Source organism: Somniosus microcephalus, unplaced genomic scaffold (genome assembly GCF_052327205.1).
Source record: "Somniosus microcephalus isolate GS21.2 unplaced genomic scaffold, FLI_Smic_1.0 unresolved_chr1, whole genome shotgun sequence".
NCBI classification, from domain to species: domain Eukaryota; kingdom Metazoa; phylum Chordata; class Chondrichthyes; order Squaliformes; family Somniosidae; genus Somniosus; species Somniosus microcephalus.
In genome coordinates, this window is record NW_028225179.1 from 52578402 (window position 1) to 52604470 (window position 26069).

The 26069-nt window shown below is 45.0% G+C and overlaps 13 non-coding genes across 13 annotated transcripts; 6 read left to right on the plus strand and 7 right to left on the minus strand.

Moving 5' to 3' along the window:
• Nucleotides 1-2569: 2569 nt before the first annotated feature.
• On the minus strand, nt 2570-2644 carry trnat-ugu (transfer RNA threonine (anticodon UGU)). The gene has a single exon. It is a non-coding gene; the product is annotated as a tRNA-Thr (tRNA).
• A 1958-nt stretch (nt 2645-4602) lies between these two features.
• trnas-uga (transfer RNA serine (anticodon UGA)) lies at nt 4603-4684 on the plus strand. The gene has a single exon. It is a non-coding gene; the product is annotated as a tRNA-Ser (tRNA).
• Nucleotides 4685-5890: 1206 nt separating this feature from the next.
• On the minus strand, nt 5891-5965 carry trnat-agu (transfer RNA threonine (anticodon AGU)). The gene has a single exon. It is a non-coding gene; the product is annotated as a tRNA-Thr (tRNA).
• Nucleotides 5966-7923: 1958 nt separating this feature from the next.
• On the plus strand, nt 7924-8005 carry trnas-uga (transfer RNA serine (anticodon UGA)). The gene has a single exon. It is a non-coding gene; the product is annotated as a tRNA-Ser (tRNA).
• Nucleotides 8006-9211: 1206 nt separating this feature from the next.
• Nucleotides 9212-9285, minus strand: trnat-agu (transfer RNA threonine (anticodon AGU)). The gene has a single exon. It is a non-coding gene; the product is annotated as a tRNA-Thr (tRNA).
• A 1805-nt stretch (nt 9286-11090) lies between these two features.
• Nucleotides 11091-11172, plus strand: trnas-uga (transfer RNA serine (anticodon UGA)). Its single transcript has one exon. It is a non-coding gene; the product is annotated as a tRNA-Ser (tRNA).
• A 3188-nt stretch (nt 11173-14360) lies between these two features.
• Nucleotides 14361-14435, minus strand: trnat-ugu (transfer RNA threonine (anticodon UGU)). Its single transcript has one exon. It is a non-coding gene; the product is annotated as a tRNA-Thr (tRNA).
• Nucleotides 14436-16393: 1958 nt separating this feature from the next.
• Nucleotides 16394-16475, plus strand: trnas-uga (transfer RNA serine (anticodon UGA)). The gene has a single exon. It is a non-coding gene; the product is annotated as a tRNA-Ser (tRNA).
• Nucleotides 16476-17681: 1206 nt separating this feature from the next.
• trnat-agu (transfer RNA threonine (anticodon AGU)) lies at nt 17682-17756 on the minus strand. The gene has a single exon. It is a non-coding gene; the product is annotated as a tRNA-Thr (tRNA).
• Nucleotides 17757-19714: 1958 nt separating this feature from the next.
• trnas-uga (transfer RNA serine (anticodon UGA)) lies at nt 19715-19796 on the plus strand. Its single transcript has one exon. It is a non-coding gene; the product is annotated as a tRNA-Ser (tRNA).
• Nucleotides 19797-21002: 1206 nt separating this feature from the next.
• trnat-agu (transfer RNA threonine (anticodon AGU)) lies at nt 21003-21076 on the minus strand. The gene has a single exon. It is a non-coding gene; the product is annotated as a tRNA-Thr (tRNA).
• Nucleotides 21077-22881: 1805 nt separating this feature from the next.
• Nucleotides 22882-22963, plus strand: trnas-uga (transfer RNA serine (anticodon UGA)). The gene has a single exon. It is a non-coding gene; the product is annotated as a tRNA-Ser (tRNA).
• A 1206-nt stretch (nt 22964-24169) lies between these two features.
• trnat-agu (transfer RNA threonine (anticodon AGU)) lies at nt 24170-24243 on the minus strand. The gene has a single exon. It is a non-coding gene; the product is annotated as a tRNA-Thr (tRNA).
• Between the last annotated feature and the right edge of the window lie 1826 nt (nt 24244-26069).

Sequence of the window (26069 nt, forward strand, 5' to 3'; positions counted from 1 at the left end):
CCCTTGCAGTCCGATTCGGGAGAATATATAATGGAGAATAAGGAAATGGCAGACCAATTAAACTCATACTTTGGTTCTGTATTCACAAAGGAGGACACAAATAACCTCCCAGGAATATCGGCAAACATAGGGACTAATGAGAGGGAGGAGCTGACAGAAATTAGTATCTCTAGGGATATGGTGTTGGGTAAGCTGAGGGGACTGAAGGCCGACAAATCCCCGGGGCCTGATAAACTACATCCTAGGGTACTCAAGGAGGTGGCCCTGGAGATAGCAGATGCTCTAAGGATCATCTTCCGGAACTCCATTGACTCGGGAACAGTACCCGTGGATTGGAGGGTAGCTAATGTTTCCCCAATATTTAAAAAGGGGGGTAGAGAGAAAGCAAGGAATTATAGACCAGTAAGCCTTACATCGGTTGTGGGCAAAATGCTAGAGTCCATTATTAAGGATAAAATAGCGGAGCACTTGACAAATGGGGAAAGGATCGGACAGAGTCAACATGGATTTACAAAGGGTAAATCGTGTTTGACTAATCTGCTGGAATTTTTTGAGGAGGTAACTGGTAGAATAGATGGGGGAGAGCCAGTGGATGTGGTGTACCTTGACTTCCAGAAAGCCTTCGATAAGGTTCCACACAAAAGATTATCATGCAAAATTAAGGCTCATGGGATTGGGGGCAAAGTATTAACGTGGATAGAGAACTGGCTGGCGGATAGAAAACAGAGAGTTGGAATAAACGGCTCGTTTTCGGAGTGGCAGGCAGTGACCAGCGGGGTGCCGCAAGGATCTGTCCTGGGACCCCAGCTGTTCACAATATATATACATGATCTGGATCAGGGAATTGGATGCAATATTTCCAAATTCGCTGACGACACTAAACTAGGAGGAGGGGTGGGCTCTGATGAGGATGTCAGGAGGCTGCAGTGCGATTTGGACAGGTTGGGGGAATGGGCAGATACGTGGCAGATGCACTATAATGTGGATAAATGCGAGGTTATCCACTTTGGGGGTAAAAACAGGAGGGTAGATTATTATCTAAATGGCAATAGATTGGGAGATGGGGAAGTGCAGAGGGACCTGGGTGTTCTTGTGCACCAGTCACTGAAGGAGAGCATGCAGGTGCAACAGGCGATTAAGAAGGCAAATGGTATGTTGGCCTTCATATCAAGGGGGTTCGAGTATAGGAATAGGGATACCTTACTACAGCTGTACAAGGTGCTGGTGAGACCGCATCTGGAGTATTGTGTACAGTTTTGGTCGCCCCATCTGCGGAAGGATGTTCTTGCCATGGAAAGAGTGCAACGGCGATTCACCAGGCTGATACCTGGAATGGCGGGAATGACCTACGAAGAGAGATTAAATAGTTTGGGCTTGTACTCACTGGAGTTTAGAAGATTGAGAGGGGATCTCATCGAAACATATAAAATTATGGCAGGCCTAGACAGGCTGAATTCAGAGAGAATGTTTCCAATGGCCGGGGAGCACAGAACCAGGGGCCACAGTCTAAAAATAGCGGGCAAATCATTTAAAACAGAGATGAGGAAGAATGTCTTCACTCAAAGAGTGGTGAGCCTGTGGAATTCCCTGCCACAGAGGGCTGTGAAGGCTAATTCAATAAATATTTTCAAGAGAGAATTGGATATATTTCTGAAGGCTAAGGGGATTAAGGGTTACGGAGAAAAGGCGGGGACGGGGTACTGAACTGGTAAGATCAGCTATGATCTCAGACGAAGATCAGCCATGATCTCATTGAATGGCGGAGCAGGCTCGAAGGGCCGAATGGCCTACTCCTGTTCCTATCTCTATGTATAATTCATCTCTCCCTCTCCCGAAGCAGAAGAATTGAACATTCTGAGTTTTGAGTTGCACCACTGAGGTTGTACAAGTCTCTCTCTGTAAAACTTGTATTATTATGTCAATGAAACGATTTGTTTGAAAAGTTTGAAGCTTCATTTCCCAAGGAATTTTCTGAATCGGGCTGCATTGGTTCCGAAGGCCGGCTCTGCTTTCGCAGAGCTTGACTGTCGGGAGGTCTCGCAGGTCTAAATCTATCGACTGGTTTCAAAGCACCAACTCAGATTGGGGCGTATGGGACATGTGGCCCAGGAAGAGTGGTGGTAGCAGAGCACACTTAGCAGTTTAAGTGGCTGAAAGTGAATGTTAGATTAAGGAAATACCGCAGGAAAATTATAATGAAATTGAAGGGGGAAAGTAAAGGAGAGCTATTGATTGTGGAAGGAAGAAAAGTCTGCGTTATGTTTCGGTTTGGAGCCGAAGTTGCTGCGGCCAGAATGCAGATTATTAATCACTATACGAGCATGGCACCACACATCAACAACTGGAGCTCTGCAAAGTATCGCATGGCACTGCTTAGGAAACATGGATTTTTGATGAACAGTCCAAAATCAGCACCGCCAGAAATACAGAAGCGGTGAAATTCAACGGAGGCCTCGCAGCCACTGGAGCCTTCATCCAGAATGGGAACTGGTGCAGGCACAGTTACATTTAAAAGAATTGTAGCCTTTTCACACGAGAAGAAACTCACCCCTGGAGATTCTATAAAAATAGGCCCTGCTGGGAATCGAACCCAGGATCTCCTGTTTACAAGACAGACGCTTATGACCAGCTAAGCCACGGGACCGAATGCTGGCACAATTTCTCGCCCCCACTCACTGATGTCTATCAGCTTCCGGTCACTGTCTTCTGGACTCTCAGGCCGTTTCTTATTTCTCCAGCTCTCTTGTCCATTCCGCCATATGTCCCATTGCTCTCTGTATCTCCCGCTTAATTTATCTCAGTGTCAATCTGTGAGGTGATTCTGAATGATTACCCTATGTTTGTGTCTTATCTATATATATAAATCGGTACTTCTGTCTGTCATTCTGTCTGTCATTCTGTCTGTCATTCTGTCATCGCCTGTGCGTCTGTCGGGCTATGCGCTCGAAAGTTACAGGGCGTACCTACGCGCGCGTTACCTCCAAAGAAAGCTTACGCTTCAGAGACGGTTTTAAGCGTATTTACTTTTCAGTCGGACGAAAAGTGTTCGTGCCTTATGCAAAAAACCTTCAGCAAAAAACCTTCAAAATTAAACTCATTATCTGCTAGCATTGATTGACTGACATCAAGGTTCCACCAATCCTGTTCCGTCACGATTGACCAATCCTACAGTACGGTCCCCTGATGGTTGGCCAATCGGTGTGTGTGTGGGCGGGACTATTCGTTTTCATCTCGGGGATGTGGCAGCCATTCTTTCACTAAGCTTCCAGCTCAAATGACTTCAGCTTCCAACTATAACGACTTTCAAAGTTAGTATCTCTTTTAAAAGTAACATAAGATTTACCAAAAACGTTTTCTAAGTACTTTCACTTTCATTTTTCAACCTTTTAAAAGGTAGACATACAGGGACACAGACAGGGCCCTAAGCCTGCCACTCGATTTAAAATGTTGCCCAGCACCAGATTCACAAAGGGACACAGACAGGGCCCCAAAGCCATAAGTAGTTTCACTTTCATTTTGCAAGCTTTTAAAAGGTAGACAGACAGGGACACACACAGGGCCCTAAAGCCTGCCACTCGATTTAAAATGTTGCCCAGCACCAGATTCACAAAGGGACACAGACAGGGCCCCAAAGCCTGGCACTCGATTTAAACCGCCTGCCCCAAAACAGCCCCGGCAACGCCGGGCTCCCCAGCTAGTATGAAATAAATGGGGGGATCAGACAACTCTTCCTCTGACACTGGGGAACAAATAAGCCAACAGTTATACCACGATATTGTTTACTGTGATGCAGCAAATACAATATTCCAGCTTAAAAGTTTCAGTTTCAATTCTGTGCAAAAGAAACTGTGACTCCAACGTGTTTCCAAAGCCTGCCTTTTAATCTGACGTCACAATCGCCACCATTGCACCTCAAGGTGATACATAACTAATAAGCAGAGAAGTCAAGCACTGAAAGGGTATTTGTAGAAAGGGTTGTGAGACTGTGGAATGCACTGGTCCAGCAAGCAGCAGATTTAAAACAAGGTTTAAAAACCGGCAGCCTCTGGGAGGAAGGGGGCAGAGAGGCAAGAGAGACACAGGAAAGATCAACTTGGAAACTATTGACCCCGAATCTACTTTAAATCCCCCCACTGTATTTAAACCCATTTAATGTCAGATTCACAAATTGATGCATGTGAGCAATATAGGACATTTATCGCTGTCTCTGGTCTAAAATAACTGCTTTATTGTTTGATCCCACCCGCTGCGTTTAGGCTCTACCCTGAATATTTATCTCCGATCTAGAATCAGTTTGTAATCTGGAGACAAGGTTTCTGCAGCCGGCGGGCAGGGAGCAGAGGCTGTGGCTGATCTGTGTCATGTGGGAGCAGAACACAATGTTTCTGCTGTTTATTTTCATTACCCTGCAGAATATTCCATACTGTTCTCAACATCTTACATACCGTTAAATATCGGAAGTTTTCTTTTATTGTAATGATCGCTGCGATTCTTCTGGACTTGCTGAATTTGCAGCAAATTAAATATCACGAAACCGTCATCGCCAACAATAAACAGGGTCAGCGATTTGAGAACTTACATCTTGGAGCCGAAATTTTCGCGGCTGCGATGGCCGAGTGGTTAAGGCGTTGGACTTGAAATCCAATGGGGTTTCCCCGCTTAGGTTCGAGCCCTGCTCGCAGCGGGCTATCTCATTATGATAATTAACTACTTCAAATAATTTATTTTCTTCAATCTGCTCCCTCTTGGAGGATTTTGGAATTTTCAATGCCGGTTTTAAGGAAACTAAAGGATTGCCGAGACAACTGGATCACTTACTTCAAGAAGGTTTGCTGACCGAATTCCAAAAGTTATCTGCAGATTGTCTGGAAGCTCCAGATAAGGAGGCCTCGACAGTCTCTGAGGTACCTTCCCATACACTCGCTGCTGTCCGGTAGCATCAGTCTGTGTAACCGTGGGAGAGAGAGAATGGAAAGTCACTGGAAGGCTTGTTTCTGTCAGCAGCAATGGTACAAGAGCAGCCATTCTAAAGTGAAAAGCAGAACACATTCCAGGAGACAGTCCAGGAGACAGACAAACGGAGTGGAGATCTGGAAGACTGACCAGAAAAAAAACAAGGAGGACACCAACTCATAATTCATCTCTCCCTCTCCCGAAGCAGAAGAATTGAACATTCTGAGTTTTGAGTTGCACCACTGAGGTTGTACAAGTCTCTCTCTGTAAAACTTGTATTATTATGTCAATAAAACGATTTGTTTGAAAAGTTTGAAGCTTCATTTCCCAAGGAATTTTCTGAATCGGGCTGCATTGGTTCCGAAGGCCGGCTCTGCTTTCGCAGAGCTTGACTGTCGGGAGGTCTCGCAGGTCTAAATCTATCGACTGGTTTCAAAGCACCAACTCAGATTGGGGCGTATGGGACATGTGGCCCAGGAAGAGTGGTGGTAGCAGAGCACACTTAGCAGTTTAAGTGGCTGAAAGTGAATGTTAGATTAAGGAAATACCGCAGGAAAATTATAATGAAATTGAAGGGGGAAAGTAAAGGAGAGCTATTGATTGTGGAAGGAAGAAAAGTCTGCGTTATGTTTCGGTTTGGAGCCGAAGTTGCTGCGGCCAGAATGCAGATTATTAATCACTATACGAGCATGGCACCACACATCAACAACTGGAGCTCTGCAAAGTATCGCATGGCACTGCTTAGGAAACATGGATTTTTGATGAAGAGTCCAAAATCAGCACCGCCAGAAATACAGAAGCGGTGAAATTCAACGGAGGCCTCGCAGCCACTGGAGCCTTCATCCAGAATGGGAACTGGTGCAGGCACAGTTACATTTAAAAGAATTGTAGCCTTTTCACACGAGAAGAAACTCACCCCTGGAGATTCTATAGAAATAGGCCCCGCTGGGAATCGAACCCAGGATCTACCTGTTTACTAGACAGACGCTTTGACCAGCTAAGCCACGGGACCGAATGCTGGCACAATTTCTCGCCCCCACTCACTGATGTCTATCAGCTTCCGGTCACTGTCTTCTGGACTCTCAGGCCGTTTCTTATTTCCCCAGCTCTCTTGTCCATTCCGCCATATGTCCCATTGCTCTCTGTATCTCCCGCTTAATTTATCTCAGTGTCAATCTGTGAGGTGATTCTGAATGATTACCCTATGTTTGTGTCTTATCTATGTATATAAATCGGTACTTCTGTCTGTCATTCTGTCTGTCATTCTGTCTGTCATTCTGTCATCGCCTGTGCGTCTGTCGGGCTATGCGCTCGAAAGTTACAGGGCGTACCTACGCGCGCGTTACCTCCAAAGAAAGCTTACGCTTCAGAGACGGTTTTAAGCGTATTTACTTTTCAGTCGGACGAAAAGTGTTCGCGCCTTATGCAAAAAACCTTCAGCAAAAAACCTTCAAAATTAAACTCATTATCTGCTAGCATTGATTGACTGACATCAAGGTTCCACCAATCCTGTTCCGTCACGATTGACCAATCCTACAGTACGGTCCCCTGATGGTTGGCCAATCGGTGTGTGTGTGGGCGGGACTATTCGTTTTCATCTCGGGGATGTGGCAGCCATTCTTTCACTAAGCTTCCAGCTCAAGTGACTTCAGCTTCCAGCTATAACGACTTTCAAAGTTAGTATCTCTTTTAAAAGTAACATAAGATTTACCAAAAACGTTTTATAAGTACTTTCACTTTCATTTTTCAACCTTTTAAAAGGTAGACATACAGGGACACAGACAGGGCCCTAAGCCTGCCACTCGATTTAAAATGTTGCCCAGCACCAGATTCACAAAGGGACACAGACAGGGCCCCAAAGCCATAAGTAGTTTCACTTTCATTTTGCAAGCTTTTAAAAGGTAGACAGACAGGGACACACACAGGGCCCTAAAGCCTGCCACTCGATTTAAAATGTTGCCCAGCACCAGATTCACAAAGGGACACAGACAGGGCCCCAAAGCCTGGCACTCGATTTAAACCGCCTGCCCCAAAACAGCCCCGGCAATGCCAGGCTCCCCAGCTAGTATGAAATAAATGGGGGGATCAGACAACTCTTCCTCTGACACTGGGGAACAAATAAGCCAACAGTTATACCACGATATTGTTTACTGTGATGCAGCAAATACAATATTCCAGCTTAAAAGTTACAGTTTCAATTCTGTGCAAAAGAAACTGACTCCAACGTGTTTCCAATAGCCTGCCTTTTAATCTGACGTCACAATCGCCACCATTGCACCTCAAGGTGATTCATAACTAATAAGCAGAGAAGTCAAGCACTGAAAGGGTATTTGTAGAAAGGGTTGTGAGACTGTGGAATGCACTGGTCCAGCAAGCAGCAGATTTAAAACAAGGTTTAAAAACCGGCAGCCTGTGGGAGGAAGGGGGCAGAGAGGCAAGAGAGACACAGGAAAGATCAACTTGGAAACTATTGACCCCGAATCTACTTTAAATCCCCCCACTGTATTTAAACCCATTTAATGTCAGATTCACAAATTGATGCATGTGAGCAATATAGGACATTTATCGCTGTCTCTGGTCTAAAATAACTGCTTTATTATTTGATCCCACCCGCTGCGTTTAGGCTCTACCCTGAATATTTATCTCCGACCTAGAATCAGTTTGTAATCTGGAGACAAGGTTTCTGCAGCCGGCGGGCAGGGAGCAGAGGCTGTGGCTGATCTGTGTCATGTGGGAGCAAAACACAATGTTTCTGCTGTTTATTTTCATTACCCTGCAGAATATTCCATACTTTTCTCAACATCTTACATACCGTTAAATATCGGAAGTTTTCTTTTATTGTAATGATCGCTGCGATTCTTCTGGACTTGCTGAATTTGCAGCAAATTAAATATCACGAAACCGTCATCGCCAACAATAAACAGGGTCAGCGATTTGAGAACTTAGTATCTTGGAGCCGACATTTTCGCGGTTGCGATGGCCGAGTGGTTAAGGCGTTGGACTTGAAATCCAATGGGGTTTCCCCGCGCAGGTTCGAGCCCTGCTCGCAGCGGGCTATCTCATTATGATAATTAACTACTTCAAATAATTTATTTTCTTCAATCTGCTCCGTCTTGGAGGATTTTGGAATTTTCAATGCCGGTTTTAAGGAAACTAAAGGATTGCCGAGACAACTGGATCACTTACTTCAAGAAGGTTTGCTGACCGAATTCCAAAAGTTATCTGCAGATTGTCTGGAAGCTCCAGATAAGGAGGCCTCGACAGTCTCTGAGGTACCTTCCCATACACTCGCTGCTGTCCGGTAGCATCAGTCTGTGTAACCGTGGGAGAGAGAGAATGGAAAGTCACTGGAAGGCTTGTTTCTGTCAGCAGCAATGGTACAAGAGCAGCCATTCTAAAGTGAAAAGCAGAACACATTCCAGGAGACAGTCCAGGAGACAGACAAACGGAGTGGAGATCTGGAAGACTGACCAGAAAAAAAACAAGGAGGACACCAACTCATAATTCATCTCTCCCTCTCCCGAAGCAGAAGAATTGAACATTCTGAGTTTTGAGTTGCACCACTGAGGTTGTACAAGTCTCTCTCTGTAAAACTTGTATTATTATGTCAATAAAACGGTTTGTTTGAAAAGTTTGAAGCTTCATTTCCCAAGGAATTTTCTGAATCGGGCTGCATTGGTTCCGAAGGCCGGCTCTGCTTTCGCAGAGCTTGACTGTCGGGAGGTCTCGCAGGTCTAAATGTATCGACTGGTTTCAAAGCACCAACTCAGATTGGGGCGTATGGGACATGTGGCCCAGGAAGAGTGGTGGTAGCAGAGCACACTTAGCAGTTTAAGTGGCTGAAAGTGAATGTTAGATTAAGGAAATACCGCAGGAAAATTATAATGAAATTGAAGGGGGAAAGTAAAGGAGAGCTATTGATTGTGGAAGGAAGAAAAGTCTGCGTTATGTTTCGGTTTGGAGCCGAAGTTGCTGCGGCCAGAATGCAGATTATTAATCACTATACGAGCATGGCACCACACATCAACAACTGGAGCTCTGCAAAGTATCGCATGGCACTGCTTAGGAAACATGGATTTTTGATGAAGAGTCCAAAATCAGCACCGCCAGAAATACAGAAGCGGTGAAATTCAACGGAGGCCTCGCAGCCACTGGAGCCTTCATCCAGAATGGGAACTGGTGCAGGCACAGTTACATTTAAAAGAATTGTAGCCTTTTCACACGAGAAGAAACTCACTCCTGGAGATTCTATCGAAATAGGCCCCGCTGGGAATCGAACCCAGGATCTCCTGTTTACTAGACAGACGCTTTGACCAGCTAAGCCACGGGACCGAATGCTGGCACAATTTCTCGCCCCCACTCACTGATGTCTATCAGCTTCCGGTCACTGTCTTCTGGACTCTCAGGCCGTTTCTTATTTCTCCAGCTCTCTTGTCCATTCCGCCATATGTCCCATTGCTCTCTGTATCTCCCGCTTAATTTATCTCAGTGTCAATCTGTGAGGTGATTCTGAATGATTACCCTATGTTTGTGTCTTATCTATATATATAAATCTGTAATTCTGTCTGTCATTCTGTCTGTCATTCTGTCATCGCCTGTGCGTCTGTCGGGCTATGCGCTCGAAAGTTACAGGGCGTACCTACGCGCGCGTTACCTCCAAAGAAAGCTTACGCTTCAGAGACGGTTTTAAGCGTATTTACTTTTCAGTCGGACGAAAAGTGTTCGCGCCTTATGCAAAAAACCTTCAGCAAAAAACCTTCAAAATTAAACTCATTATCTGCTAGCATTGATTGACTGACATCAAGGTTCCACCAATCCTGTTCCGTCACGATTGACCAATCCTACAGTACGGTCCCCTGATGGTTGGCCAATCGGTGTGTGTGTGGGCGGGACTATTCGTTTTCATCTCGGTGATGTGGCAGCCATTCTTTCACTAAGCTTCCAGCTCAAATGACTTCAGCTTCCAACTATAATGACTTTCAAAGTTAGTATCTCTTTTAAAAGTAACATAAGATTTACCAAAAACGTTTTATAAGTACTTTCACTTTCATTTTTCAACCTTTTAAAAGGTAGACATACAGGGACACAGACAGGGCCCTAAGCCTGCCACTCGATTTAAAATGTTGCCCAGCACCAGATTCACAAAGGGACACAGACAGGGCCCCAAAGCCTGGCACTCGATTTAAACCGCCTGCCCCAAAACAGCCCCGGCAATGCCGGGCTCCCCAGCTAGTATGAAATAAATGGGGGGATCAGACAACTCTTCCTCTGACACTGGGGAACAAATAAGCCAACAGTTATACCACGATATTGTTTACTGTGATGCAGCAAATACAATATTCCAGCTTAAAAGTTTCAGTTTCAATTCTGTGCAAAAGAAACTGACTCCAACGTGTTTCCAATAGCCTGCCTTTTAATCTGACGTCACAATCGCCACCATTGCACCTCAAGGTGATTCATAACTAATAAGCAGAGAAGTCAAGCACTGAAAGGGTATTTGTAGAAAGGGTTGTGAGACTGTGGAATGCACTGGTCCAGCAAGCAGCAGATTTAAAACAAGGTTTAAAAACAGGCAGCCTGTGGGAGGAAGGGGGCAGAGAGGCAAGAGAGACACAGGAAAGATCAACTTGGAAACTATTGAGCCCGAATCTACTTTAAATCCCCCCACTGTATTTAAACCCATTTAATGTCAGATTCACAAATTGATGCATGTGAGCAATATAGGACATTTATCGCTGTCTCTGGTCTAAAATAACTGCTTTATTATTTGATCCCACCCGCTGCGTTTAGGCTCTACCCTGAATATTTATCTCCGACCTAGAATCAGTTTGTAATCTGGAGACAAGGTTTCTGCAGCCGGCGGGCAGGGAGCAGAGACTTTGGCTGATCTGTGTCATGTGGGAGCAGAACACAATGTTTCTGCTGTTTATTTTCATTACCCTGCAGAATATTCCATACTGTTCTCAACATCTTACATACCGTTAAATATCGGAAGTTTTCTTTTATTGTAATGATCGCTGCGATTCTTCTGGACTTGCTGAATTTGCAGCAAATTAAATATCAAGAAACCGTCATCGCCAACAATAAACAGGGTCAGCGATTTGAGAACTTAGTATCTTGGAGCCGACATTTTCGCGGCTGCGATGGCCGAGTGGTTAAGGCGTTGGACTTGAAATCCAATGGGGTTTCCCCGCGCAGGTTCGAGCCCTGCTCGCAGCGGGCTATCTCATTATGATAATTAACTACTTCAAATAATTTATTTTCTTCAATCTGCTCCCTCTTGGAGGATTTTGGAATTTTCAATGCCGGTTTTAAGGAAACTAAAGGATTGCCGAGACAACTGGATCACTTACTTCAAGAAGGTTTGCTGACCGAATTCCAAAAGTTATCTGCAGATTGTCTGGAAGCTCCAGATAAGGAGGCCTCGACAGTCTCTGAGGTACCTTCCCATACACTCGCTGCTGTCCGGTAGCATCAGTCTGTGTAACCGTGGGAGAGAGAGAATGGAAAGTCACTGGAAGGCTTGTTTCTGTCAGCAGCAATGGTACAAGAGCAGCCATTCTAAAGTGAAAAGCAGAACACATTCCAGGAGACAGTCCAGGAGACAGACAAACGGAGTGGAGATCTGGAAGACTGACCAGAAAAAAAACAAGGAGGACACCAACTCATAAGACCGGAAGATTGGGGGCAGTACAGGATACAGCAAAAGAGGACAAAGGGATTAATCAGGAAGGGGAAAATAGAATACGAAAGTAAACTTGCAGCAAACATAAAGACAGACTGCAAAAGCTTTTATCGGTATATCAGGAGGAAAAGACTGGTAAAATCCCAAGTCGGTCCCTTGCAGTCCGATTCGGGAGAATATATAATGGAGAATAAGGAAATGGCAGACCAATTAAACTCATACTTTGGTTCTGTATTCACAAAGGAGGACACAAATAACCTCCCAGGAATATCGGCAAACATAGGGACTAATGAGAGGGAGGAGCTGACAGAAATTAGTATCTCTAGGGATATGGTGTTGGGTAAGCTGAGGGGACTGAAGGCCGACAAATCCCCGGGGCCTGATAAACTACATCCTAGGGTACTCAAGGAGGTGGCCCTGGAGATAGCAGATGCTCTAAGGATCATCTTCCGGAACTCCATTGACTCGGGAACAGTACCCGTGGATTGGAGGGTAGCTAATGTTTCCCCAATATTTAAAAAGGGGGGTAGAGAGAAAGCAAGGAATTATAGACCAGTAAGCCTTACATCGGTTGTGGGCAAAATGCTAGAGTCCATTATTAAGGATAAAATAGCGGAGCACTTGACAAATGGGGAAAGGATCGGACAGAGTCAACATGGATTTACAAAGGGTAAATCGTGTTTGACTAATCTGCTGGAATTTTTTGAGGAGGTAACTGGTAGAATAGATGGGGGAGAGCCAGTGGATGTGGTGTACCTTGACTTCCAGAAAGCCTTCGATAAGGTTCCACACAAAAGATTATCATGCAAAATTAAGGCTCATGGGATTGGGGGCAAAGTATTAACGTGGATAGAGAACTGGCTGGCGGATAGAAAACAGAGAGTTGGAATAAACGGCTCGTTTTCGGAGTGGCAGGCAGTGACCAGCGGGGTGCCGCAAGGATCTGTCCTGGGACCCCAGCTGTTCACAATATATATACATGATCTGGATCAGGGAATTGGATGCAATATTTCCAAATTCGCTGACGACACTAAACTAGGAGGAGGGGTGGGCTCTGATGAGGATGTCAGGAGGCTGCAGTGCGATTTGGACAGGTTGGGGGAATGGGCAGATACGTGGCAGATGCACTATAATGTGGATAAATGCGAGGTTATCCACTTTGGGGGTAAAAACAGGAGGGTAGATTATTATCTAAATGGCAATAGATTGGGAGATGGGGAAGTGCAGAGGGACCTGGGTGTTCTTGTGCACCAGTCACTGAAGGAGAGCATGCAGGTGCAACAGGCGATTAAGAAGGCAAATGGTATGTTGGCCTTCATATCAAGGGGGTTCGAGTATAGGAATAGGGATACCTTACTACAGCTGTACAAGGTGCTGGTGAGACCGCATCTGGAGTATTGTGTACAGTTTTGGTCGCCCCATCTGCGGAAGGATGTTCTTGCCATGGAAAGAGTGCAACGGCGATTCACCAGGCTGATACCTGGAATGGCGGGAATGACCTACGAAGAGAGATTAAATAGTTTGGGCTTGTACTCACTGGAGTTTAGAAGATTGAGAGGGGATCTCATCGAAACATATAAAATTATGGCAGGCCTAGACAGGCTGAATTCAGAGAGAATGTTTCCAATGGCCGGGGAGCACAGAACCAGGGGCCACAGTCTAAAAATAGCGGGCAAATCATTTAAAACAGAGATGAGGAAGAATGTCTTCACTCAAAGAGTGGTGAGCCTGTGGAATTCCCTGCCACAGAGGGCTGTGAAGGCTAATTCAATAAATATTTTCAAGAGAGAATTGGATATATTTCTGAAGGCTAAGGGGATTAAGGGTTACGGAGAAAAGGCGGGGACGGGGTACTGAACTGGTAAGATCAGCTATGATCTCAGACGAAGATCAGCCATGATCTCATTGAATGGCGGAGCAGGCTCGAAGGGCCGAATGGCCTACTCCTGTTCCTATCTCTATGTATAATTCATCTCTCCCTCTCCCGAAGCAGAAGAATTGAACATTCTGAGTTTTGAGTTGCACCACTGAGGTTGTACAAGTCTCTCTCTGTAAAACTTGTATTATTATGTCAATGAAACGATTTGTTTGAAAAGTTTGAAGCTTCATTTCCCAAGGAATTTTCTGAATCGGGCTGCATTGGTTCCGAAGGCCGGCTCTGCTTTCGCAGAGCTTGACTGTCGGGAGGTCTCGCAGGTCTAAATCTATCGACTGGTTTCAAAGCACCAACTCAGATTGGGGCGTATGGGACATGTGGCCCAGGAAGAGTGGTGGTAGCAGAGCACACTTAGCAGTTTAAGTGGCTGAAAGTGAATGTTAGATTAAGGAAATACCGCAGGAAAATTATAATGAAATTGAAGGGGGAAAGTAAAGGAGAGCTATTGATTGTGGAAGGAAGAAAAGTCTGCGTTATGTTTCGGTTTGGAGCCGAAGTTGCTGCGGCCAGAATGCAGATTATTAATCACTATACGAGCATGGCACCACACATCAACAACTGGAGCTCTGCAAAGTATCGCATGGCACTGCTTAGGAAACATGGATTTTTGATGAACAGTCCAAAATCAGCACCGCCAGAAATACAGAAGCGGTGAAATTCAACGGAGGCCTCGCAGCCACTGGAGCCTTCATCCAGAATGGGAACTGGTGCAGGCACAGTTACATTTAAAAGAATTGTAGCCTTTTCACACGAGAAGAAACTCACCCCTGGAGATTCTATAAAAATAGGCCCTGCTGGGAATCGAACCCAGGATCTCCTGTTTACAAGACAGACGCTTATGACCAGCTAAGCCACGGGACCGAATGCTGGCACAATTTCTCGCCCCCACTCACTGATGTCTATCAGCTTCCGGTCACTGTCTTCTGGACTCTCAGGCCGTTTCTTATTTCTCCAGCTCTCTTGTCCATTCCGCCATATGTCCCATTGCTCTCTGTATCTCCCGCTTAATTTATCTCAGTGTCAATCTGTGAGGTGATTCTGAATGATTACCCTATGTTTGTGTCTTATCTATATATATAAATCGGTACTTCTGTCTGTCATTCTGTCTGTCATTCTGTCTGTCATTCTGTCATCGCCTGTGCGTCTGTCGGGCTATGCGCTCGAAAGTTACAGGGCGTACCTACGCGCGCGTTACCTCCAAAGAAAGCTTACGCTTCAGAGACGGTTTTAAGCGTATTTACTTTTCAGTCGGACGAAAAGTGTTCGTGCCTTATGCAAAAAACCTTCAGCAAAAAACCTTCAAAATTAAACTCATTATCTGCTAGCATTGATTGACTGACATCAAGGTTCCACCAATCCTGTTCCGTCACGATTGACCAATCCTACAGTACGGTCCCCTGATGGTTGGCCAATCGGTGTGTGTGTGGGCGGGACTATTCGTTTTCATCTCGGGGATGTGGCAGCCATTCTTTCACTAAGCTTCCAGCTCAAATGACTTCAGCTTCCAACTATAACGACTTTCAAAGTTAGTATCTCTTTTAAAAGTAACATAAGATTTACCAAAAACGTTTTCTAAGTACTTTCACTTTCATTTTTCAACCTTTTAAAAGGTAGACATACAGGGACACAGACAGGGCCCTAAGCCTGCCACTCGATTTAAAATGTTGCCCAGCACCAGATTCACAAAGGGACACAGACAGGGCCCCAAAGCCATAAGTAGTTTCACTTTCATTTTGCAAGCTTTTAAAAGGTAGACAGACAGGGACACACACAGGGCCCTAAAGCCTGCCACTCGATTTAAAATGTTGCCCAGCACCAGATTCACAAAGGGACACAGACAGGGCCCCAAAGCCTGGCACTCGATTTAAACCGCCTGCCCCAAAACAGCCCCGGCAACGCCGGGCTCCCCAGCTAGTATGAAATAAATGGGGGGATCAGACAACTCTTCCTCTGACACTGGGGAACAAATAAGCCAACAGTTATACCACGATATTGTTTACTGTGATGCAGCAAATACAATATTCCAGCTTAAAAGTTTCAGTTTCAATTCTGTGCAAAAGAAACTGTGACTCCAACGTGTTTCCAAAGCCTGCCTTTTAATCTGACGTCACAATCGCCACCATTGCACCTCAAGGTGATACATAACTAATAAGCAGAGAAGTCAAGCACTGAAAGGGTATTTGTAGAAAGGGTTGTGAGACTGTGGAATGCACTGGTCCAGCAAGCAGCAGATTTAAAACAAGGTTTAAAAACCGGCAGCCTCTGGGAGGAAGGGGGCAGAGAGGCAAGAGAGACACAGGAAAGATCAACTTGGAAACTATTGACCCCGAATCTACTTTAAATCCCCCCACTGTATTTAAACCCATTTAATGTCAGATTCACAAATTGATGCATGTGAGCAATATAGGACATTTATCGCTGTCTCTGGTCTAAAATAACTGCTTTATTGTTTGATCCCACCCGCTGCGTTTAGGCTCTACCCTGAATATTTATCTCCGATCTAGAATCAGTTTGTAATCTGGAGACAAGGTTTCTGCAGCCGGCGGGCAGGGAGCAGAGGCTGTGGCTGATCTGTGTCATGTGGGAGCAGAACACAATGTTTCTGCTGTTTATTTTCATTACCCTGCAGAATATTCCATACTGTTCTCAACATCTTACATACCGTTAAATATCGGAAGTTTTCTTTTATTGTAATGATCGCTGCGATTCTTCTGGACTTGCTGAATTTGCAGCAAATTAAATATCACGAAACCGTCATCGCCAACAATAAACAGGGTCAGCGATTTGAGAACTTACATCTTGGAGCCGAAATTTTCGCGGCTGCGATGGCCGAGTGGTTAAGGCGTTGGACTTGAAATCCAATGGGGTTTCCCCGCTTAGGTTCGAGCCCTGCTCGCAGCGGGCTATCTCATTATGATAATTAACTACTTCAAATAATTTATTTTCTTCAATCTGCTCCCTCTTGGAGGATTTTGGAATTTTCAATGCCGGTTTTAAGGAAACTAAAGGATTGCCGAGACAACTGGATCACTTACTTCAAGAAGGTTTGCTGACCGAATTCCAAAAGTTATCTGCAGATTGTCTGGAAGCTCCAGATAAGGAGGCCTCGACAGTCTCTGAGGTACCTTCCCATACACTCGCTGCTGTCCGGTAGCATCAGTCTGTGTAACCGTGGGAGAGAGAGAATGGAAAGTCACTGGAAGGCTTGTTTCTGTCAGCAGCAATGGTACAAGAGCAGCCATTCTAAAGTGAAAAGCAGAACACATTCCAGGAGACAGTCCAGGAGACAGACAAACGGAGTGGAGATCTGGAAGACTGACCAGAAAAAAAACAAGGAGGACACCAACTCATAATTCATCTCTCCCTCTCCCGAAGCAGAAGAATTGAACATTCTGAGTTTTGAGTTGCACCACTGAGGTTGTACAAGTCTCTCTCTGTAAAACTTGTATTATTATGTCAATAAAACGATTTGTTTGAAAAGTTTGAAGCTTCATTTCCCAAGGAATTTTCTGAATCGGGCTGCATTGGTTCCGAAGGCCGGCTCTGCTTTCGCAGAGCTTGACTGTCGGGAGGTCTCGCAGGTCTAAATCTATCGACTGGTTTCAAAGCACCAACTCAGATTGGGGCGTATGGGACATGTGGCCCAGGAAGAGTGGTGGTAGCAGAGCACACTTAGCAGTTTAAGTGGCTGAAAGTGAATGTTAGATTAAGGAAATACCGCAGGAAAATTATAATGAAATTGAAGGGGGAAAGTAAAGGAGAGCTATTGATTGTGGAAGGAAGAAAAGTCTGCGTTATGTTTCGGTTTGGAGCCGAAGTTGCTGCGGCCAGAATGCAGATTATTAATCACTATACGAGCATGGCACCACACATCAACAACTGGAGCTCTGCAAAGTATCGCATGGCACTGCTTAGGAAACATGGATTTTTGATGAAGAGTCCAAAATCAGCACCGCCAGAAATACAGAAGCGGTGAAATTCAACGGAGGCCTCGCAGCCACTGGAGCCTTCATCCAGAATGGGAACTGGTGCAGGCACAGTTACATTTAAAAGAATTGTAGCCTTTTCACACGAGAAGAAACTCACCCCTGGAGATTCTATAGAAATAGGCCCCGCTGGGAATCGAACCCAGGATCTACCTGTTTACTAGACAGACGCTTTGACCAGCTAAGCCACGGGACCGAATGCTGGCACAATTTCTCGCCCCCACTCACTGATGTCTATCAGCTTCCGGTCACTGTCTTCTGGACTCTCAGGCCGTTTCTTATTTCCCCAGCTCTCTTGTCCATTCCGCCATATGTCCCATTGCTCTCTGTATCTCCCGCTTAATTTATCTCAGTGTCAATCTGTGAGGTGATTCTGAATGATTACCCTATGTTTGTGTCTTATCTATGTATATAAATCGGTACTTCTGTCTGTCATTCTGTCTGTCATTCTGTCTGTCATTCTGTCATCGCCTGTGCGTCTGTCGGGCTATGCGCTCGAAAGTTACAGGGCGTACCTACGCGCGCGTTACCTCCAAAGAAAGCTTACGCTTCAGAGACGGTTTTAAGCGTATTTACTTTTCAGTCGGACGAAAAGTGTTCGCGCCTTATGCAAAAAACCTTCAGCAAAAAACCTTCAAAATTAAACTCATTATCTGCTAGCATTGATTGACTGACATCAAGGTTCCACCAATCCTGTTCCGTCACGATTGACCAATCCTACAGTACGGTCCCCTGATGGTTGGCCAATCGGTGTGTGTGTGGGCGGGACTATTCGTTTTCATCTCGGGGATGTGGCAGCCATTCTTTCACTAAGCTTCCAGCTCAAGTGACTTCAGCTTCCAGCTATAACGACTTTCAAAGTTAGTATCTCTTTTAAAAGTAACATAAGATTTACCAAAAACGTTTTATAAGTACTTTCACTTTCATTTTTCAACCTTTTAAAAGGTAGACATACAGGGACACAGACAGGGCCCTAAGCCTGCCACTCGATTTAAAATGTTGCCCAGCACCAGATTCACAAAGGGACACAGACAGGGCCCCAAAGCCATAAGTAGTTTCACTTTCATTTTGCAAGCTTTTAAAAGGTAGACAGACAGGGACACACACAGGGCCCTAAAGCCTGCCACTCGATTTAAAATGTTGCCCAGCACCAGATTCACAAAGGGACACAGACAGGGCCCCAAAGCCTGGCACTCGATTTAAACCGCCTGCCCCAAAACAGCCCCGGCAATGCCAGGCTCCCCAGCTAGTATGAAATAAATGGGGGGATCAGACAACTCTTCCTCTGACACTGGGGAACAAATAAGCCAACAGTTATACCACGATATTGTTTACTGTGATGCAGCAAATACAATATTCCAGCTTAAAAGTTACAGTTTCAATTCTGTGCAAAAGAAACTGACTCCAACGTGTTTCCAATAGCCTGCCTTTTAATCTGACGTCACAATCGCCACCATTGCACCTCAAGGTGATTCATAACTAATAAGCAGAGAAGTCAAGCACTGAAAGGGTATTTGTAGAAAGGGTTGTGAGACTGTGGAATGCACTGGTCCAGCAAGCAGCAGATTTAAAACAAGGTTTAAAAACCGGCAGCCTGTGGGAGGAAGGGGGCAGAGAGGCAAGAGAGACACAGGAAAGATCAACTTGGAAACTATTGACCCCGAATCTACTTTAAATCCCCCCACTGTATTTAAACCCATTTAATGTCAGATTCACAAATTGATGCATGTGAGCAATATAGGACATTTATCGCTGTCTCTGGTCTAAAATAACTGCTTTATTATTTGATCCCACCCGCTGCGTTTAGGCTCTACCCTGAATATTTATCTCCGACCTAGAATCAGTTTGTAATCTGGAGACAAGGTTTCTGCAGCCGGCGGGCAGGGAGCAGAGGCTGTGGCTGATCTGTGTCATGTGGGAGCAAAACACAATGTTTCTGCTGTTTATTTTCATTACCCTGCAGAATATTCCATACTTTTCTCAACATCTTACATACCGTTAAATATCGGAAGTTTTCTTTTATTGTAATGATCGCTGCGATTCTTCTGGACTTGCTGAATTTGCAGCAAATTAAATATCACGAAACCGTCATCGCCAACAATAAACAGGGTCAGCGATTTGAGAACTTAGTATCTTGGAGCCGACATTTTCGCGGTTGCGATGGCCGAGTGGTTAAGGCGTTGGACTTGAAATCCAATGGGGTTTCCCCGCGCAGGTTCGAGCCCTGCTCGCAGCGGGCTATCTCATTATGATAATTAACTACTTCAAATAATTTATTTTCTTCAATCTGCTCCGTCTTGGAGGATTTTGGAATTTTCAATGCCGGTTTTAAGGAAACTAAAGGATTGCCGAGACAACTGGATCACTTACTTCAAGAAGGTTTGCTGACCGAATTCCAAAAGTTATCTGCAGATTGTCTGGAAGCTCCAGATAAGGAGGCCTCGACAGTCTCTGAGGTACCTTCCCATACACTCGCTGCTGTCCGGTAGCATCAGTCTGTGTAACCGTGGGAGAGAGAGAATGGAAAGTCACTGGAAGGCTTGTTTCTGTCAGCAGCAATGGTACAAGAGCAGCCATTCTAAAGTGAAAAGCAGAACACATTCCAGGAGACAGTCCAGGAGACAGACAAACGGAGTGGAGATCTGGAAGACTGACCAGAAAAAAAACAAGGAGGACACCAACTCATAATTCATCTCTCCCTCTCCCGAAGCAGAAGAATTGAACATTCTGAGTTTTGAGTTGCACCACTGAGGTTGTACAAGTCTCTCTCTGTAAAACTTGTATTATTATGTCAATAAAACGGTTTGTTTGAAAAGTTTGAAGCTTCATTTCCCAAGGAATTTTCTGAATCGGGCTGCATTGGTTCCGAAGGCCGGCTCTGCTTTCGCAGAGCTTGACTGTCGGGAGGTCTCGCAGGTCTAAATGTATCGACTGGTTTCAAAGCACCAACTCAGATTGGGGCGTATGGGACATGTGGCCCAGGAAGAGTGGTGGTAGCAGAGCACACTTAGCAGTTTAAGTGGCTGAAAGTGAATGTTAGATTAAGGAAATACCGCAGGAAAATTATAATGAAATTGAAGGGGGAAAGTAAAGGAGAGCTATTGATTGTGGAAGGAAGAAAAGTCTGCGTTATGTTTCGGTTTGGAGCCGAAGTTGCTGCGGCCAGAATGCAGATTATTAATCACTATACGAGCATGGCACCACACATCAACAACTGGAGCTCTGCAAAGTATCGCATGGCACTGCTTAGGAAACATGGATTTTTGATGAAGAGTCCAAAATCAGCACCGCCAGAAATACAGAAGCGGTGAAATTCAACGGAGGCCTCGCAGCCACTGGAGCCTTCATCCAGAATGGGAACTGGTGCAGGCACAGTTACATTTAAAAGAATTGTAGCCTTTTCACACGAGAAGAAACTCACTCCTGGAGATTCTATCGAAATAGGCCCCGCTGGGAATCGAACCCAGGATCTCCTGTTTACTAGACAGACGCTTTGACCAGCTAAGCCACGGGACCGAATGCTGGCACAATTTCTCGCCCCCACTCACTGATGTCTATCAGCTTCCGGTCACTGTCTTCTGGACTCTCAGGCCGTTTCTTATTTCTCCAGCTCTCTTGTCCATTCCGCCATATGTCCCATTGCTCTCTGTATCTCCCGCTTAATTTATCTCAGTGTCAATCTGTGAGGTGATTCTGAATGATTACCCTATGTTTGTGTCTTATCTATATATATAAATCTGTAATTCTGTCTGTCATTCTGTCTGTCATTCTGTCATCGCCTGTGCGTCTGTCGGGCTATGCGCTCGAAAGTTACAGGGCGTACCTACGCGCGCGTTACCTCCAAAGAAAGCTTACGCTTCAGAGACGGTTTTAAGCGTATTTACTTTTCAGTCGGACGAAAAGTGTTCGCGCCTTATGCAAAAAACCTTCAGCAAAAAACCTTCAAAATTAAACTCATTATCTGCTAGCATTGATTGACTGACATCAAGGTTCCACCAATCCTGTTCCGTCACGATTGACCAATCCTACAGTACGGTCCCCTGATGGTTGGCCAATCGGTGTGTGTGTGGGCGGGACTATTCGTTTTCATCTCGGTGATGTGGCAGCCATTCTTTCACTAAGCTTCCAGCTCAAATGACTTCAGCTTCCAACTATAATGACTTTCAAAGTTAGTATCTCTTTTAAAAGTAACATAAGATTTACCAAAAACGTTTTATAAGTACTTTCACTTTCATTTTTCAACCTTTTAAAAGGTAGACATACAGGGACACAGACAGGGCCCTAAGCCTGCCACTCGATTTAAAATGTTGCCCAGCACCAGATTCACAAAGGGACACAGACAGGGCCCCAAAGCCTGGCACTCGATTTAAACCGCCTGCCCCAAAACAGCCCCGGCAATGCCGGGCTCCCCAGCTAGTATGAAATAAATGGGGGGATCAGACAACTCTTCCTCTGACACTGGGGAACAAATAAGCCAACAGTTATACCACGATATTGTTTACTGTGATGCAGCAAATACAATATTCCAGCTTAAAAGTTTCAGTTTCAATTCTGTGCAAAAGAAACTGACTCCAACGTGTTTCCAATAGCCTGCCTTTTAATCTGACGTCACAATCGCCACCATTGCACCTCAAGGTGATTCATAACTAATAAGCAGAGAAGTCAAGCACTGAAAGGGTATTTGTAGAAAGGGTTGTGAGACTGTGGAATGCACTGGTCCAGCAAGCAGCAGATTTAAAACAAGGTTTAAAAACAGGCAGCCTGTGGGAGGAAGGGGGCAGAGAGGCAAGAGAGACACAGGAAAGATCAACTTGGAAACTATTGAGCCCGAATCTACTTTAAATCCCCCCACTGTATTTAAACCCATTTAATGTCAGATTCACAAATTGATGCATGTGAGCAATATAGGACATTTATCGCTGTCTCTGGTCTAAAATAACTGCTTTATTATTTGATCCCACCCGCTGCGTTTAGGCTCTACCCTGAATATTTATCTCCGACCTAGAATCAGTTTGTAATCTGGAGACAAGGTTTCTGCAGCCGGCGGGCAGGGAGCAGAGACTTTGGCTGATCTGTGTCATGTGGGAGCAGAACACAATGTTTCTGCTGTTTATTTTCATTACCCTGCAGAATATTCCATACTGTTCTCAACATCTTACATACCGTTAAATATCGGAAGTTTTCTTTTATTGTAATGATCGCTGCGATTCTTCTGGACTTGCTGAATTTGCAGCAAATTAAATATCAAGAAACCGTCATCGCCAACAATAAACAGGGTCAGCGATTTGAGAACTTAGTATCTTGGAGCCGACATTTTCGCGGCTGCGATGGCCGAGTGGTTAAGGCGTTGGACTTGAAATCCAATGGGGTTTCCCCGCGCAGGTTCGAGCCCTGCTCGCAGCGGGCTATCTCATTATGATAATTAACTACTTCAAATAATTTATTTTCTTCAATCTGCTCCCTCTTGGAGGATTTTGGAATTTTCAATGCCGGTTTTAAGGAAACTAAAGGATTGCCGAGACAACTGGATCACTTACTTCAAGAAGGTTTGCTGACCGAATTCCAAAAGTTATCTGCAGATTGTCTGGAAGCTCCAGATAAGGAGGCCTCGACAGTCTCTGAGGTACCTTCCCATACACTCGCTGCTGTCCGGTAGCATCAGTCTGTGTAACCGTGGGAGAGAGAGAATGGAAAGTCACTGGAAGGCTTGTTTCTGTCAGCAGCAATGGTACAAGAGCAGCCATTCTAAAGTGAAAAGCAGAACACATTCCAGGAGACAGTCCAGGAGACAGACAAACGGAGTGGAGATCTGGAAGACTGACCAGAAAAAAAACAAGGAGGACACCAACTCATAATTCATCTCTCCCTCTCCCGAAGCAGAAGAATTGAACATTCTGAGTTTTGAGTTGCACCACTGAGGTTGTACAAGTCTCTCTCTGTAAAACTTGTATTATTATGTCAATAAAACGATTTGTTTGAAAAGTTTGAAGCTTCATTTCCCAAGGAATTTTCTGAATCGGGCTGCATTGGTTCCGAAGGCCGGCTCTGCTTTCGCAGAGCTTGACTGTCGGGAGGTCTCGCAGGTCTAAATGTATCGACTGGTTTCAAAGCACCAACTCAGATTGGGGCGTATGGGACATGTGGCCCAGGAAGAGTGGTGGTAGCAGAGCACACTTAGCAGTTTAAGTGGCTGAAAGTGAATGTTAGATTAAGGAAATACCGCAGGAAAATTATAATGAAATTGAAGGGGGAAAGTAAAGGAGAGCTATTGATTGTGGAAGGAAGAAAAGTCTGCGTTATGTTTCGGTTTGGAGCCGAAGTTGCTGCGGCCAGAATGCAGATTATTAATCACTATACGAGCATGGCACCACACATCAACAACTGGAGCTCTGCAAAGTATCGCATGGCACTGCTTAGGAAACATGGATTTTTGATGAAGAGTCCAAAATCAGCACCGCCAGAAATACAGAAGCGGTGAAATTCAACGGAGGCCTCGCAGCCACTGGAGCCTTCATCCAGAATGGGAACTGGTGCAGGCACAGTTACATTTAAAAGAATTGTAGCCTTTTCACACGAGAAGAAACTCACCCCTGGAGATTCTATAGAAATAGGCCCCGCTGGGAATCGAACCCAGGATCTCCTGTTTACTAGACAGACGCTTTGACCAGCTAAGCCACGGGACTGAATGCTGGCACAATTTCTCGCCCCCACTCGCTGATGTTTATCAGCTTCCGGTCACTGTCTTCTGGACTCTCAGGCCGTTTCTTATTTCTCCAGCTCTCTTGTCCATTCCGCCATATGTCCCATTGCTCTCTGTATCTCCCGCTTAATTTATCTCAGTGTCAATCTGTGAGGTGATTCTGAATGATTACCCTATGTTTGTGTCTTATCTATATATATAAATCGGTACTTCTGTCTGTCATTCTGTCTGTCATTCTGTCTGTCATTCTGTCATCGCCTGTGCGTCTGTCGGGCTATGCGCTCGAAAGTTACAGGGCGTACCTACGCGCACGTTACCTCCAAAGAAAGCTTACGCTTCAGAGACGGTTTTAAGCATATTTACTTTTCAGTCAGACGAAAAGTGTTTGCGCCTTATGCAAAAAACCTTCAGCAAAAAACCTTCAAAATTAAACTCATTATCTGCTAGCATTGATTGACTGACATCAAGGTTCCACCAATCCTGTTCCGTCACGATTGACCAATCCTACAGTACGGTCCCCTGATGGTTGGCCAATCGGTGTGTGTGTGGGCGGGACTATTCGTTTTCATCTCGGGGATGTGGCAGCCATTCTTTCACTAAGCTTCCAGCTCAAATGACTTCAGCTTCCAGCTATAACGACTTTCAAAGTTAGTATCTCTTTTAAAAGTAACATAAGATTTACCAAAAACGTTTTATAAGTACTTTCACTTTCATTTTTCAACCTTTTAAAAGGTAGACATACAGGGACACAGACAGGGCCCTAAGCCTGCCACTCGATTTAAAATGTTGCCCAGCACCAGATTCACAAAGGGACACAGACAGGGCCCCAAAGCCATAAGTAGTTTCACTTTCATTTTGCAAGCTTTAAAAGGTAGACAGACAGGGACACACACAGGGCCCTAAAGCCTGCCACTCGATTTAAAATGTTGCCCAGCATCAGATTCACAAAGGGACACAGACAGGACCCCAAAGCCTGGCACTCGATTTAAACCGCCTGCCCCAAAACAGCCCCGGCAACGCCGGGCTCCCCAGCTAGTATGAAATAAATGGGGGGATCAGACAACTCTTCCTCTGACACTGGGGAACAAATAAGCCAACAGTTATACCACGATATTGTTTACTGTGATGCAGCAAATACAATATTCCAGCTTAAAAGTTTCAGTTTCAATTCTGTGCAAAAGAAACTGTGACTCCAACGTGTTTCCAATAGCCTGCCTTTTAATCTGACGTCACAATCGCCACCATTGCACCTCAAGGTGATTCATAACTAATAAGCAGAGAAGTCAAGCACTGAAAGGGTATTTGTAGAAAGGGTTGTTAGACTGTGGAATGCACTGGTCCAGCAAGCAGCAGATTTAAAAGAAGGTTTAAAAACCGGCAGCCTGTGGGAGGAAGGGGGCAGAGAGGCAAGAGAGACACAGGAAAGATCAACTTGGAAACTATTGACCCCGAATCTACTTTAAATCCCCCCACTGTATTTAAACCCATTTAATGTCAGATTCACAAATTGATGCATGTGAGCAATATAGGACATTTATCGCTGTCTCTGGTCTAAAATAACTGCTTTATTATTTGATCCCACCCGCTGCGTTTAGGCTCTACCCTGAATATTTATCTCCGACCTAGAATCAGTTTGTAATCTGGAGACAAGGTTTCTGCACCGGCGGGCAGGGAGCAGAGGCTGTGGCTGATCTGTGTCATGTGGGAGCAGAACACAATGTTTCTGCTGTTTATTTTCATTACCCTGCAGAATATTCCATACTGTTCTCAACATCTTACATACCGTTAAATATCGGAAGTTTTCTTTTA